Source organism: Salmo salar, chromosome ssa29 (assembly GCF_905237065.1).
Source record: "Salmo salar chromosome ssa29, Ssal_v3.1, whole genome shotgun sequence".
Lineage (NCBI taxonomy): Eukaryota > Metazoa > Chordata > Actinopteri > Salmoniformes > Salmonidae > Salmo > Salmo salar.
This window is the reverse complement of record NC_059470.1, coordinates 41,125,001-41,142,043: the sequence shown is the minus strand read 5'-3', so window position 1 is coordinate 41,142,043 and position 17,043 is coordinate 41,125,001. Positions and strand designations below refer to the sequence as shown.

The 17,043-nt window shown below is 41.2% G+C and overlaps 1 protein-coding gene across 2 annotated transcripts in view; it reads left to right on the top strand.

The window, feature by feature from the left end:
• Positions 1-268: 268 nt before the first annotated feature.
• slc35g2b (solute carrier family 35 member G2b) overlaps positions 269-17,043 on the top strand; it is a 19,524-nt gene continuing 2,749 nt past the window's right edge. The window contains exon 1 of one of the 2 annotated variants that reach the window (XM_045711016.1): positions 269-509. The gene's annotated coding sequence lies outside the window, so the exon portion shown is untranslated. Of the gene's footprint in view, positions 510-770; positions 1,155-17,043 lie in introns of those variants that run through there. The other variant, XM_045711015.1, reaches the window with a different exon arrangement.

Here is a 17,043-nt window from a genome sequence, read left to right as displayed (position 1 = left end):
ACGAGGGCTCTGATACAAGCATCAAGCAGAACGGAGAGGAGAGACAGGAGGAACGAGGGCTCTGATACAAGCATCAAGCAGAACGGAGAGGAGAGACAGGAGGAACGAGGGCTCTGATACAAGCATCAAGCAGAACGGAGAGGAGAGACAGGAGGAACGAGGGCTCTGATACAAGCATCAAGCAGAACGGAGAGGAGAGACAGGAGGAACGAGGGCTCTGATACAAGCATCAAGCAGAACGGAGAGGAGAGACAGGAGGAACGAGAGCTCTGATACAAGCATCAAGCAGAACGGAGAGGAGAGACAGGAGGAACGAGAGCTCTGATACAAGCATCAAGCAGAACGGAGAGGAGAGACAGGAGGAACGAGAGCTCTGATACAAGCATCAAGCAGAACGGAGAGGAGAGACAGGAGGAACGAGGGCTCATACAAGCATCAAGCAGAACGGAGAGGAGAGACAGGAGGAACGAGGGCTCTGATACAAGCATCAAGCAGAACGGAGAGGACAGGTTGGTTCACTGCTGTGCTCTGTGTCTTCCCCTCTTGATCTGAACTGCTCTTTAGTATTCAGACGTTATTCAGAGTGGAGATTGAAGAGATGAATTATCAACCATCATACCAATGTCCCAATTCATATAAGCTTCTGTGTTCACTTCTTCTTTTCACTTTGTGGGAATAGGTCATTATCAATCCAATTATATTTTGATGACGACAATGATGGCGTAATGATGATGATGATGATGATGATGATGATGATGATGAACACACAGACAGAAACACACCCATCCCCCACCCTAACCTGGTAGTTAGGGGAATATTTCGACGGGGGTGGGTCTTGAGATGCAATGTTTTGAGCGCGCGGGGAGAGAGAGAGAGAAACACTGTTGCCGCAACCATTCTTCCTTCCTCCGGGTTCCCACCGCTCTTTCCCTCGCTCCCGTCAAAAGTCCACCCGTCGAAGGGGCGTGGAGAATCCTCTCTCTCGTGCGTCGCACACCGAGACCTGAGCCTGTTTGGAGACGCGCTGCAAGGGAAGATGGAGAAACGGCAAGCACAGTTATCCCAGTGTAGAGAACAAGAAAACAAGGAAAGCTGTCATTTATGATGCAAATAGTGCTTTTCCTGTCGATAGGAACTTATTTTTAGCGTAAAGGGTAAGTGATATTACACATTTTTTATTACAGAATGAGATCGTTTTTTGGTGATGAAAAATATATGTTTGTGGACTGGATATGCAGTTCTGTTTGATATGGTAGTAGGCTACTGTGTCGATATGGTAGTAGGTAGGCTACTGTGTCGATATGGTAGTAGGTAGGCTACTGTGCTAATTGAATATTGCCACAACAGTATTCAATTAGGCTCTGTTGAAATGACAGGCTATCTGACGAAGGGAACTCATTTTTCACATCACAATTTATGAGAATCACCGGAACGATTGAAACTGGCACACGTTGACGTCAAATATTTTATGAATTGCGCACAAATAGTCTGCATGCGTATTTCTAAATATCAAAATGATTGACATTCTGTCTTATCAGAAGAATTACTCGTATAGTTTATATCCATGTGATACAAAAACTGTATCACAAAAAAAAAAAAAAAAAATCGGAGATAATTTGAATGTGAATCGAAGATTGGTTCAAAATTGGTTCCGTTAATTATCCAAAACCTCCGGGGTGAAATTGTGATTTCACAAGTTTGATTATGTATTCGCCCTTTATCCTCGAGGAAATTGTGTTTTTAGAGGAATTATCCATTTAAATGAATAAATACATTTTAAACCTTTCAAGCTTTTCCAGGCATATTTGAACAGCTTTTCCAGGCATATATGAACAGCTTTTCCAGGCATATTTGAACAGCTTTTCTAGGCATATATGAACAGCTTTTCCAGGCATATTTGAACAGCTTTTCTAGGCATATTTGAACAATCCTTCATTTATTACTTATAATAATCGAATAGGTCATGAACGTTTGACCAGAAAGCAATAGATCAGAGATGAGAGAGTGTTTGTAGTGGAGGGAGAGAGAGCTAGAGAGAGAGAGAGAAAGAGGGAGGGAGGGATAGAGAGGGAGAGGGGGAGAGGTGAGGATGCTGGTGATGTAGTTGGGGAGTCAGATATGATCCATCCTATCTCTGCCCTCTTGTGGTATGAACTAAAATTAGAGTTGACCAGACTTTTAGTATAGCCAAAGGAGAGCTTACCAAAATCTTATCCATCACATTCCAAATGTCCACGGTTCAGAAGGTTAATCCTGGTTGTGGATAGGACAGGAGGAGACAGGAGGAGACAGGAGGAGACTGGTCTGAGGGCTCTGTTGGGTGCTTCATGTGAAGCAGTGGTGGCTGGTGGGAGGAGCTATAGGAGGACGGGCTCATTGTAATGGCTGCAACGGAGAAAAATGGAGTGGAGTTAAATGTGGTTTCCGTATGTTTGACGTGTTTGATTCCATTTCAGGCATTACAATGAGCCCATCCTCCTATAGTTCCTCCCACCAGCCACCACTGGTGTGTATTATGGGGGAGGGTGGAAGTGAGAGGATTCAGAAATACTTTTAGTATTGTATTGTAAAGTATTGTATTGTAATGTAATGTATTGTAATGTAATGTAATGTAATGTAATTTATGGTAATGATTGTATTGTAATGTATTGTATTGTATTGTATTGTAATGTATTGTAATGTATTGTAATGTATTGTATTGTATTGTATTGTATTGTATTGTAATGTATTGTAATATAATGCAATGTATTGTAATGTATTGTATTGTATTGTATTGCAATGCATTGTAATGTATTGTAATGTATTGTAATGTATTGTAATATAATGCAATGTATTGTAATGTAATGTAATTTATGGTAATGATTGTATTGTATTGTAATGTATTGTGTTGTAATGTATTGTAATGTGTTGTGAAGTATTGTAATGTATTGTGTTGTAATGTATTGTAATATAATGCAATGTAATGTAATGTATTGTAATGTTTGGCTTGGCACCTAAGACCCTCAGAAACATTTACAGATGCACAATCGAAAGCATCCTGTCGGGCTGTATCACCGCCTGGTACGGCAGCTGCTCTCGCTCTCAAGGCTCTCCACAGGGTGGTACGGTCTGTCCAATGCGTGGAAATTACAACATTATGTTATCCACATAACGTTATAGTAGAATGTATTCTGATATTTTAATGTTTGATTGTTTTGACGAAATCTAATAAGTCTCTCAACAACCACCCGAGCCACTTCCTGTTCACCCCGCTATCATCCAGAAGGCGAGGTCAGTACAGGAGCATCAAAGCTGGGACCGAGAGACTGAAAAACAGCTTCTATCTCCAGGCCATCAGACTGTTAAATAGTCATCACTTGCCAGCTACCACCTGGTTACTCAGCCCTGCACCATAGAGGCTGCTGCCCTATATACAGTTGAAGTCGGGAAGTTTACATACACCTTAGCCAAATACATTTAAACTCAGTTTTTCTCAATTCCTGACAATTTATTCTAGTAAAAATTCCCTGTTTTAGGTCAGTTAGGATCACCAATTTATTTTATGAATGTGAAATGTCAGAATAATAGAAAAGATAATGATTTATTTCAGCTTTTATTTCTTTCATCACATTCCCAGTGGGTCAGAAGTTTACAAACACTCAATTAGTATTTGGTAGCATTGCCTTTAAATTGTTTAACTTAGGTCAAATGTTTTATCAGACATGAGGACATTTCTCCCCAAAAATACGATCTTTGTCCCTATGTGCAGTTGCAAACCGTAGTCTGGCTTTTTTATGGCGGTTTTGGAGCAGTGGCTTCTTCGTTGCTGAGCAGCCTTTCAGGTTATGTCGATATAGGACTCGTTTTACTGTGGATATAGATACTTTTGTACCTGTTTCCTCCAGCATCTTCACAAGGTCCTTTGCTGTTGTTCTGGGATTGATTTGCACTTTTCTCACCAAAGCATCTCTAGGAGACAGAACGCATCTCCTTCCTGAGCGGTATGACGGCTGCGTGGTCCCATGGTGTTTATACTTGCGTACTATTGTTTGTTTAGATTAACATGGTACCTTCAGGCGTTTGGAAATTGCTCCCAAGGATGAACCAGACTTGTAGAGGTCTACAATTTTTTTTCTGAGGTCTTGGCTGATTTCTTTACATTTTCCCATGATGTCAAGCAAAGAGGCACTGAGTTTGAAGGTAGGCCTTGAAATACATCCACAGGCACACTTCCAATTGACTCAAATGATGTCAATTAGCCTATCAGAAGCTTCTAAAGCCATGACATCATTTTCTGGAATTTTCCAAGCTGTTTAAAGGCACAGTCAACTTAGTGTATGTAAACTTCTGACCCACTGGAATTGTGATACAGTGAATTATAAGTGAAATAATCTGTCTGTAAACAATTGTTGGAAAAAATACTTGTGTCATGCACAAAGTAGATGTCCTAACCGACTTGCCAAAACTATAGTTTGTTAACAAGAAATTTGTGGAGCGGTTGAAAAACGAGTTTTAATGACTCCAACCTAAGTGGATGTAAACTTCCGACTTCAACTGTACATAGACATGGAATCACTGGCCACTTTAATAATGGAACTCTAGCCACTTTAATCATGGAACTCTAGCCACTTTAATAATGGAACTCTAGCCACTATAATAATGGAACTCTAGTCACTTTAATAATGGAACTCTAGCCACTTTAATAATGGAACTCTAGTCACTTTAATAATGGAACTCTAGCCACTTTAATAATGGAACTCTAGTCACTTTAATAATGGAACTCTAGCCACTTTAATAATGGAACTCTAGCCACTTTAATAATGGAACTCTAGCCACTTTAATAATGGAACTCTAGCCACTTTAATAATGGAACTCTAGCCACTTTAATAATGGAACTCTAGCCACTTTAATATTGGAACTCTAGCCACTTTAATAATGGAACTCTAGCCACTTTAATAATGGAACTCTAGCCACTTTAATAATGGAACTCTAGCCACTTTAATAATGGAACTCTAGCCACTTTAATAATGGAACTCTAGCCACTTTAATAATGGAACTCTAGCCACTTTAATCATGTTTAAATAATGTTTACATACTGCTTTACTCATCTCATATGTTAATACTGTATTCTATACTACTGTATTTTAGTCAACGCCACTCCAACATTGCTCGTCCTAATATTTATATATTTCTTTATTCTATTATTTTACTTTTAGATGTGTGTGTTGTTGTGAATTGTTAGATATTACTGCACTGTTGGAGCTAAATATGTGTATGTGACCAATAACATTTGATTTGATTTGAATGGATTTTGTATTGTAGTGTAGTGTAGTGTAGTGTAGTGTAGTGTATTGTATTGTATTGTATTGTATTGTATTGTAATGTAATGTAATGTAATGTAATGTATTGTATTGTATTGTATTGTATTGTATTGTATTGTAATGTAATGTAATGTAATGTAATGTATTGTATTGTATTGTATTGTATTGTATTGTATTGTATTGTAATGTAATGCATTGTATTGTAATGTATTGTAATGTAATATATTGTATTGTAATGTATTGTAATGTAATATTGTGTAATATATTGTATTGTATTGTAATGTAATGTATTGTATTGTATTGTATTGTAAAGTAATGTATTGTAATATAATGTATTGTAAAGTAATGTATTGTAATGTAATGTATTGTATTGTATTGTATTGTATTGTATTGTATTGTATTGTATTGTATTGTATTGTAATGTATTGTGTTGTATTGTAATGTAATATATTGTAATGAATTGTGTTGTATTGTATTGTATTGTATTGTATTGTATTGTAATGTAATGTATTGTAATGAAATGTATTGTATTGTAATGTAAGGCCATGGATAGGCCTGCTGTATTGTGTTGTATTAAACACAATGCATTTAGATTCTTACAAGATATCTAGATATTTTCTCATCATTAGATACTACAACGTTTGAATATCATCTGTTCCCTCCACCACCATTCCCTCTCTGGTATTAGTAGGCTAGGCTAGTGCACGGCGTGCTAGTCCACGGCGGGCTAGTGCACGGCGGGCTAGTGCACGGCAGCATGAAGCATCAAGCTGTGCTTCATCTCACTGAGTGGGGCTTCTTTTTGGTGGTCCAGTCAAGCAGCTAATAGGGAAACATCACGTGAATCATTGTCCCCTACAATGAAATCGGGGAGAGGACTGTGGGTCTGTCTCCATTCGTCCGTTCATGCGTTAGTCACACGCGATATCGCAGAGAGCACTGACCCGATTTTGACAAAACTTGGGTGAATGACGCATCTTGCCATAGAGATCTGTTCTTTATACAATTACACTGATTGGCCCCAGCTGGGAGCTCTAGGTATAAACTGAAATGTTTTAGTCACACAAACGTGAAGATGCAACCAATAGGATGCTTGGTACTGAAACGTGAAGCTGCAACCAATAGGAGGCCTGGTACTGAAACGTGAAGCTGCAACCAATAGGAGGCCTGGTACTGAAACGTGAAGCTGCAACCAATAGGAGGCCTGGTACTGAAACGTAAAGCTGCAACCAATAGGAGGCCTGGTACTGAAACGTGAAGCTGCAACCAATAGGAGGCCTGGTACTGAAACGTAAAGCTGCAACCAATAGGAGGCCTGGTACTGAAACGTGAAGCTGCAACCAATAGGAGGCCTGGTACTGAAACGTAAAACTGCAACCAATAGGAGGCCTGGTGCTGAAACGTGAAGCTGCAACCAATAGGAGGCCTGGTACTGAAACGTGAAGCTGCAACCAATAGGAGGCCTGGTGCTGAAACGTGAAGCTGCAACCAATAGGAGGCCTGGTGCTGAAACGTTAAGCTGCAACCAATAGGAGGCCTGGTGCTGAAACGTGAAGCTGCAACCAATAGGAGGCCTGGTGCTGAAAATATATCTACCTTGTTATGCAACAGATGGAGAAAATCTTCACCAGTCGAGCCATTAATTTCAACAATAATCTTAATTTTAATTTGACTTTACAAACAACAAGAGGGCTTAATTGGAGTGTATTTCTTCAGAGCCTAGACCTATATAAAATACCTTAACTGGCTGAGGTGAGCTATGAGGGTTAACAGCATTTTTTACAAGACACCAACATATTGCCTAATAGAAGTGATTTATTTTTATTAGGCCTACTTACAAATTGCAACTGTCCCCCCCAAAAATTGTAGCATCCTACATAAAACAATAATTTAAAGAAACATATGTAATGTTTGTGTCTGAATATCTGGGGATAGCCTGCTCCTTTAACGACAGAACAAACAGCTTAACACCTAAATATCCCTGGATAATTACTAAATACAGTATTTAGTAAATACAGTCATATATGCCGCTGAGTTACTTTCCCCTCAGACACGATCTTGCAGATGTCGGGTGAGATTGATGTGATTTTGATGCGCAGGCTGTCGTCGATTTGACACGAAAAGTATTGTTAGCACATAAAAATGCACGTTTCTTTATTGTACTGTATTCCTCTGACCTAAAACGCACACAAGCATTCAGTTTTCCTGAGCGTATATCCCTGATTCGGCTCGACGTCTAGAGTTCAATCAGCTCAGTTTGAATAGCGGCCTCATCCAGCGAGAGTATCGTTTTCTTAGCAAAGGGAGGAGGATTCATCACCTGGGTGGACAGACTGCCTATCTGTTCTTCAGTGTGCTGAAGTGTGTCGTGGAATATTGCCTCAGAAACATAACACTCTTTTACGAGAACTTGTGAATTCAATATAGACTTTAATACAGAGTAGCAAAGCCGAGCCCCTCCATGGAAGGACCCTATTCCACACGCAACAGATCCCTTCCATGGAAGGACCCTATTCCACATGCAACAGAGCTGATCCATGGAAGGACCCTATTCCACACGCAACAGAGCCCCTCCATGGAAGGACCCTATTCCACACGCAACAGAGCTGATCCCCTCCATGGAAGGACCCTATTCCACACGCAACAGATCCCCTCCATGGAAGGACCCTATTCCACACACAACAGACCCCCTCCATGGAAGGACCCTATTCCACACGCAACAGAGCTGATCCCCTCCATGGAAGGACCCTATTCCACACGCAACAGACTATCCCCTCCATGGAAGGACCCTATTCCACACGCAACAGAGCTCCGATCCTCCATGGAAGGACCCTATTCCACACGCAACAGAGCTGATCCCCTCCATGGAAGGACCCTATTCCACACGCAACAGAGCTGATCCCCTCCATGGAAGGACCCTATTCCACACGCAACAGAGCTGATCCCCTCCATGGAAGGACCCTATTCCACACGCAACAGAGCTGATCCCCTCCATGGAAGGACCCTATTCCACACGCAACAGAGCTGATCCCCTCCATGGAAGGACCCTATTCCACACGCAACAGAGCTGATCCCCTCCATGGAAGGACCCTATTCCACACGCAACAGATCCCCTCCATGATTCTGTCTTTGCATAAGGTATAGAGTCCCCTCCCTCTATATGAAAATAGCTTCCCTTGACCGTTCTTTACCATTATCTCTCCATCTCAGTTCTTGCTTGTTAACGTCCCACATCTGACAGCTGTATAGGTTATAATGCTAGCAGGACCCTGGTCCTATATGTTCCATTCCTTATATAGCCATTCTGTCTCAGCTCTTCAAACTGGACAGCCTAGATGCTGCTAATAATGGAAATCTAACCATAGGCATGAGTTTTTGCTCTCACAACTGCAGTAGCCTTGCAGAAATCCAGATCCAACAGATTTAAACCACTTAAGTGCACGTCAGCAAAAAAAACAAAAAACAAATTGGAGACGAATTCCTACATTTCCAGAAACAAAGGTGGTGTTTTCGTTTGGCCTTTTACTTCTGAGAAAATCTACAACCTGGTCACCGAACCGCTCCAGCTCTTCTCCTTTACTCAGCCCAGCGCACGTCGTTGTGTAGCAGGAGATCGTCGTGGGAGGCCTCCTCTGATTCTGTCACTAGCTTGTGGAAAAGACGTCGTTGTGAAGCAGGAGATCGTCGTGGGAGGCCTCCTCTGATTCTGTCACTAGCTTGTGGAAAAGACGTCGTTGTGAAGCAGGAGATCGTCGTGGGAGGCCTCCTCTGATTCTGTCACTAGCTTGTGGAAAAGACGTCGTTGTGAAGCAGGAGATCGTCGTGGGAGGCCTCCTCTGATTCTGTCACTAGCTTGTGGAAAAGACGTCGTTGTGAAGCAGGAGATCGTCGTGGGAGGCCTCCTCTGATTCTGTCACTAGCTTGTGGAAAAGACGTCGTTGTGAAGCAGGAGATCGTCGTGGGAGGCCTCCTCTGATTCTGTCACTAGCTTGTGGAAAAGACGTCGTTGTGAAGCAGGAGATCGTCGTGGGAGGCCTCCTCTGATTCTGTCACTAGCTTGTGGAAAAGACGTCGTTGTGAAGCAGGAGATCGTCGTGGGAGGCCTCCTCTGATTCTGTCACTAGCTTGTGGAAAAGACGTCGTTGTGTAGCAGGAGATAATCGTGGGAGGCCTCCTCTGATTCTGTCACTAGCTTGTGGATAAGACGTCGTTGTGAAGCAGGAGATCGTCGTGGGAGGCCTCCTCTGATTCTGTCACTAGCTTGTGGAAAAGACGTCGTTATGTTGCTTGATGTCTCCCTGACAAAGTTGATTATGCGTATGACTTTATCCGTCACGTCTTTTTTAGCTCAGCGTTTAGTCTGACACACAGCGCACTCTGATGGATGAGACAATGCAAACCATTCGTTTGTGTGGGGGACGATCTCCTTCAACCTGCCGACTAGGCCCCTGTGTCTGCCCACCACAGCAGGAGCCCCGTCGGGGACCACCAAGTTGGAATGACAAGCCCTGCTGCAAAACAATTGTTCCAGCTTTGTGAATAGAATGTCCCCGGAATGTCCCCGGAATGTCCCCATAATGTCCCCGGAATGTCCCTGGAATGTCCCTGGAATGTCCCCATAATGTCCCCAGAAAGACCCCTGAATGTCCCCGGAATGTCCCCGGAATGTCCCCGGAATGTCCCCAGAAAGACCCCGGAATGTCCCCGGAATGTCCCCGGAATGTCCCCGGAATGTCCCCTGGTGGTGTGTCCCTTCGAGGGGAATCAGTAGCTCTTCCTTAAAGTCATGTCCAGTAAAATAACGGTCCTATTCACACACACACACACAACTGTTCTCCATCGGTGTTATCAGTACTCTCATCATCAGTCTGACTGAGCCCTTCCAGAACAATCTTATGCACCTCATCCTCTTCAGTGTACGGATGGTGCGGCTGGCTGTTGACGAAGACACGGGGACCTGTTTGACAGAGAGAAATGATGCTATCCATAGACTTGTCTGTAGCCAATTCCACCAAAAAACTGTCACCATGCACTTTTTATATACCTCCGTAGTCTGTGAAGGGCATGTTGTGTTTAGTTAGAACCCTGGATGCTTTTTAGGGAGGCGAATTCTGACCTTCTGTTGTTGGGTCAGGCCATGAAGGTGACCTTCTGTTGTTGGGTCAGGCCATGAAGGAGGTGACCTTCTGTTGTTGGGTCAGACCATGAAGGAGGTGACCTTCTGTTGTTGGGTCAGGCCGTGAAGGAGGTGACCTTCTGTTGTTGGGTCAGGCCGTGAAGGAGGTGACCTTCTGTTGTTGGGTCAGACCATGAAGGTGACCTTCTGTTGTTGGGTCAGGCCGTGAAGGAGGTGACCTTCTGTTGTTGGGTCAGGCCGTGAAGGAGGTGACCTTCTGTTGTTGGGTCAGGCCATGAAGGTGACCTTCTGTTGTTGGGTCAGGCCATGAAGGAGGTGACCTTCTGTTGTTGGGTCAGGCCATGAAGGAGGTGACCTTCTGTTGTTGGGTCAGGCCATGAAGGAGGTGACCTTCTGTTGTTGGGTCAGGCCATGAAGGAGGTGACCTTCTGTTGTTGGGTCAGACCATGAAGGAGGTGACCTTCTGTTGTTGGGTCAGGCCATGAAGGAGGTGACCTTCTGTTGTTGGGTCAGGCCATGAAGGAGGTGACCTTCTGTTGTTGGGTCAGACCATGAAGGAGGTGACCTTCTGTTGTTGGGTCAGGCCATGAAGGAGGTGACCTTCTGTTGTTGGGTCAGACCGTGAAGGAGGTGACCTTCTGTTGTTGGGTCAGGCCGTGAAGGAGGTGACCTTCTGTTGTTGGGTCAGGCCGTGAAGGAGGTGACCTTCTGTTGTTGGGTCAGGCCATGAAGGTGACCTTCTGTTGTTGGGTCAGGCCGTGAAGGAGGTGACCTTCTGTTGTTGGGTCAGACCATGAAGGAGGTGACCTTCTGTTGTTGGGTCAGGCCATGAAGGAGGATTCTGTTACTGGTAAAACCCCAAACCGGTCCGTGCATCACTACGGGTAAATAGGAAAATAAGGTATACTGTCCAGCCCTAGTTTGAGTGTGTCAAGAACTACAAATCTGCTGTTTTCTTTCACACTCCACAGTTTCCTGTGTGTATCAAGAATGTTCTACCATCCAAAGAACATCTAGCCAACTTGACTGGCAGCTTTATTAATTAGAGGATATTTTCATCATCATATATTTTCATGTTTTTTTTCCCCCAGCACAAGGTGCACCTGTGTAATGATTATGTTGTTTAATAATCAGATTCTTGATATGCCACACCTGTCAGATGGATCATTTTGGAAAAGGAGAAATGCTCACTAACAGGGATGTAAACACAATTTGAGAGAAATAAGTTTGTGTGAGTATGGAACATTTCTGGGATCTTTTATTTCAGCTCATGAAACATGGGACCAACACTTTACATGTTGCGTTTATATTTTCGTTCAGTATATATATATATAGAGAGAGAGAGAGAGAGAGAGAGAGAGAGAGAGAGAGAGAGAGAGAGAGAGAGAGAGAGAGAGAGAGAGAGAGAGAGAGAGAGAGAGAGAGAGAGAGAGAGAGAGAGAGAGAGAGAGAGAGAGAGAGAGAAGAGAGAGAGATCACTGAGGCAGTGAGTTATAAATTATGTAAGCGTTTCATCTGTGTTTGGGAAAACCATCTTGAGCAGCAGAAACCCACTGGCCCTCTGTCTTTCTCAAATATTTCTCCTGTCACGGTTGTCGTAAGAAAGGGACCAAGGCGCAGTGGATGTTGAGTTCCACATATTTATTACAAAGTGAAACTTTAAGCAAAAACAAATAAATCAATAAATGAACAATGAAACGTGACCACATGGTGCACACGCACAAACACAAAACAATTTCCCACAAACACAGGTGGGAAAAATAGCTACTTTAATATGATCCCCAATTAGAGACAATGATTACCAGCTGCTTCTAATTGGGAACCATACCAAAACACCGACATAGAAATTGTAAACTAGAACACCCCCTAGTCAGAAACAAGGGCTCTCTATGGTCAGGACGTGAAAGGTGGCTTTGCTGTTCCTTTCCATGACAACAATATATTCATATTGTCATCTGTCCTCTTAACTGCTTGTGGATTGTTCCATATAAAAAATACGATTTTTTTTCTACATATCAGATACAATATTTGATATGACTTTTTAACAATAATGCTATAATAACTTACTCTGACCTTCTCCACCAGTCAGTATATTACCACCAGTATATTACCACCAGTATATTACCACCAGTATATTACCACCAGTATATTACCACCAGTATATTACCACCAGTCAGTATATTAACACCAGTATATTACCACCAGTATATTACCACCAGTATATTACCACCAGTATATTACCACCAGTATATTACCACCAGTATAATACCACCAGTCAGTATATTACCACCAGTATATTACCACCAGTATATTACCACCAGTCAGTATATTACCACCAGTATATTACCACCAGAATATTACCACCAGTATATTACCACCAGTCAGTATATTACCACCAGTATACTACCACCAGTATATTACCACCAGTATATTACCACCAGTATATTACCACCAGTATATTACCACCAGTATATTACCACCAGTCAGTATAATACCACCAGTATATTACCACCAGTCAGTATATTACCACCAGTATATTACCACCAGCCAGTATATTACCACCAGTATATTACCACCAGTATATTACCACCAGTATATTAACACCAGTCAGTATATTACCACCAGTATATTACCACCAGTCAGTATATTACCACCAGTATATTACCACCAGTCAGTATATTACCACCAGTATATTACCACCAGTATATTACCACCAGTCAGTATATTACCACCAGTATATTACCACCAGTATATTACCACCAGTATATTACCACCAGTCAGTATATTACCACCAGTATACTACCACCAGTATATTACCACCAGTATATTACCACCAGTATATTACCACCAGTATATTACCACCAGTATATTACCACCAGTCAGTATAATACCACCAGTATATTACCACCAGTCAGTATATTACCACCAGTATATTACCACCAGCCAGTATATTACCACCAGTATATTACCACCAGTATATTACCACCAGTATATTACCACCAGTATATTACCACCAGTATATTACCACCAGTCAGTATATTACCACCAGTATATTACCACCAGTCAGTATATTACCACCAGTATATTACCACCAGTATATTACCACCAGTATATTACCACCAGTATATTACCACCAGTCAGTATATTACAACCAGTCAGTATATTACCACCAGTATATTACCACCAGTATATTACCACCAGTATATTACCACCAGTATATTACCACCAGTCAGTATATTACCACCAGTCAATATATTACCACCTGTATATTACCACCAGTATATTACCACCAGTATATTACCACCAGTATATTACCACCAGTCAGTATATTACCACCAGTCAGTAAATTACCACCAGTCAGTATATTACCACCAGTATATTACCACCAGTATATTACCACCAGTCTATTACCACCAGTCAGTATATTACCACCAGTATATTACCACCAGTATATTACCACCAGTATATTACCACCAGTCAGTATATTACCACCAGTATATTACCACCAGTATATTACCACCAGTATATTACCACCAGTATATTACCACCAGCATATTACCACCAGTCAGTACATTACCACCAGTATATTACCACCAGTATATTACCACCAGTATATTACCACCAGTCAGTATATTACCACCAGTCAGTATATTACCACCAGTATATTACCACCAGTATATTACCACCAGTCAGTATATTACCACCAGTATATTACCACCAGTATATTACCACCAGTATATTACCACCAGTATATTACCACCAGTCAGTATATTACCACCAGTATATTACCACCAGTATATTACCACCAGTATATTACCACCAGTCAGTATATTACCACCAGTCAGTGTATTACCACCAGTATATTACCACCAGTATATTACCACCAGTCAGTATATTACCACCAGTATATTACCACCAGTATATTACCACCAGTCAGTATATTACCACCAGTATATTACCACCAGTCAGTATATTACCACCAGTATATTACCACCAGTATATTACCACCAGTCAGTATATTACCACCAGTATATTACCACAAGTCAGTATATTACCACCAGTATTTTACCACCAGTATATTACCACCAGTCAGTATATTACCCCCAGTATATTACCACCAGTATATTACCACCAGTATATTACCACCAGTATATTACCAAAAGTATTTTACCACCAGTATATTACCACCAGTATATTACCACCAGTATATTACCACCAGTATATTACCACCAGTCAGTATATTACCACCAGTCAGTATATTACCACCAGTATATTACCACCAGTATATTACCACCAGTCAGTATATTACCCCCAGTATATTACCACCAGTATATTACCACCAGTATATTACCACCAGTATATAACCACCAGTATATTACCACCAGTATATTACCACCAGTATATTACCACCAGTATATTACCACCAGTATATTACCACCAGTCAGTATATTACCACCAGTCAGTATATTACCACCAGTATATTACCACCAGTATATTACCACCAGTCAGTATATTACCACCAGTCAGTATATTACCACCAGTATATTACCACCAGTATATTACCACCAGTATATTAACACCAGTCAGTATATTACCACCAGTATACTACCACCAGTATATTACCACCAGTATATTACCACCAGTATATTACCACCAGTCAGTATAATACCACCAGTATATTACCACCAGTCAGTATATTACCACCAGTATATTACCACCAGTATTTTACCACCAGTATATTACCACCAGTCAGTATATTACCACCAGTATATTACCACCAGTATATTACCACCAGTATATTACCGCCAGTATATTACCACCAGTATTTTACCACCAGTATATTACCACCAGTCAGTATATTACCCCCAGTATATTACCACCAGTATATTACCACCAGTATATTACCACCAGTATATTACCACCAGTATATTACCACCAGTATATTACCACCAGTCAGTATATTACCACCAGTATATTACCACCAGTATATTACCACCAGTCAGTATATTACCACCAGTATATTACCACCAGCATATTACCACCAGTCAGTACTATTACCACCAGTATATTACCACCAGTATATTACCACCAGTCAGTATATTACCACCAGTCAGTATATTACCACCAGTATATTACCACCAGTATATTACCACCAGTCAGTATATTACCACCAGTATATTACCACCAGTATATTACCACCAGTATATTACCACCAGTATATTACCACCAGTCAGTATATTACCACCAGTATATTACCACCAGTATATTACCACCAGTCAGTATATTACCACCAGTCAGTGTATTACCACCAGTATATTACCACCAGTATATTACCACCAGTCAGTATATTACCACCAGTATATTACCACCAGTATATTACCACCAGTCAGTATATTACCACCAGTATATTACCACCAGTCAGTATATTACCACCAGTATATTACCACCAGTATATTACCACCAGTCAGTATATTACCACCAGTATATTACCACAAGTCAGTATATTACCACCAGTATTTTACCACCAGTATATTACCACCAGTCAGTATATTACCCCCAGTATATTACCACCAGTATATTACCACCAGTATATTACCACCAGTATATTACCAAAAGTATTTTACCACCAGTATATTACCACCAGTATATTACCACCAGTATATTACCACCAGTATATTACCACCAGTCAGTATATTACCACCAGTCAGTATATTACCACCAGTATATTACCACCAGTATATTACCACCAGTCAGTATATTACCCCCAGTATATTACCACCAGTATATTACCACCAGTATATTACCACCAGTATATTACCACCAGTATATTACCACCAGTATATTACCACCAGTATATTACCACCAGTATATTACCACCAGTCAGTATATTACCACCAGTCAGTATATTACCACCAGTATATTACCACCAGTATATTACCACCAGTCAGTATATTACCACCAGTCAGTATATTACCACCAGTATATTACCACCAGTATATTACCACCAGTATATTAACACCAGTCAGTATATTACCACCAGTATACTACCACCAGTATATTACCACCAGTATATTACCACCAGTATATTACCACCAGTCAGTATAATACCACCAGTATATTACCACCAGTCAGTATATTACCACCAGTATATTACCACCAGTATTTTACCACCAGTATATTACCACCAGTCAGTATATTACCACCAGTATATTACCACCAGTATATTACCACCAGTATATTACCGCCAGTATATTACCACCAGTATTTTACCACCAGTATATTACCACCAGTCAGTATATTACCCCCAGTATATTACCACCAGTATATTACCACCAGTATATTACCACCAGTATATTACCACCAGTATATTACCACCAGTATATTACCACCAGTCAGTATATTACCACCAGTATATTACCACCAGTATATTACCACCAGTCAGTATATTACCACCAGTATATTACCACCAGTATATTACCACCAGTATATTACCACCAGTCAGTATATTACCACCAGTATATTACCACCAGTATATTACCACCAGTCAGTATATTACCACCAGTCAGTATATTACCACCAGTATATTACCACCAGTATATTACCACC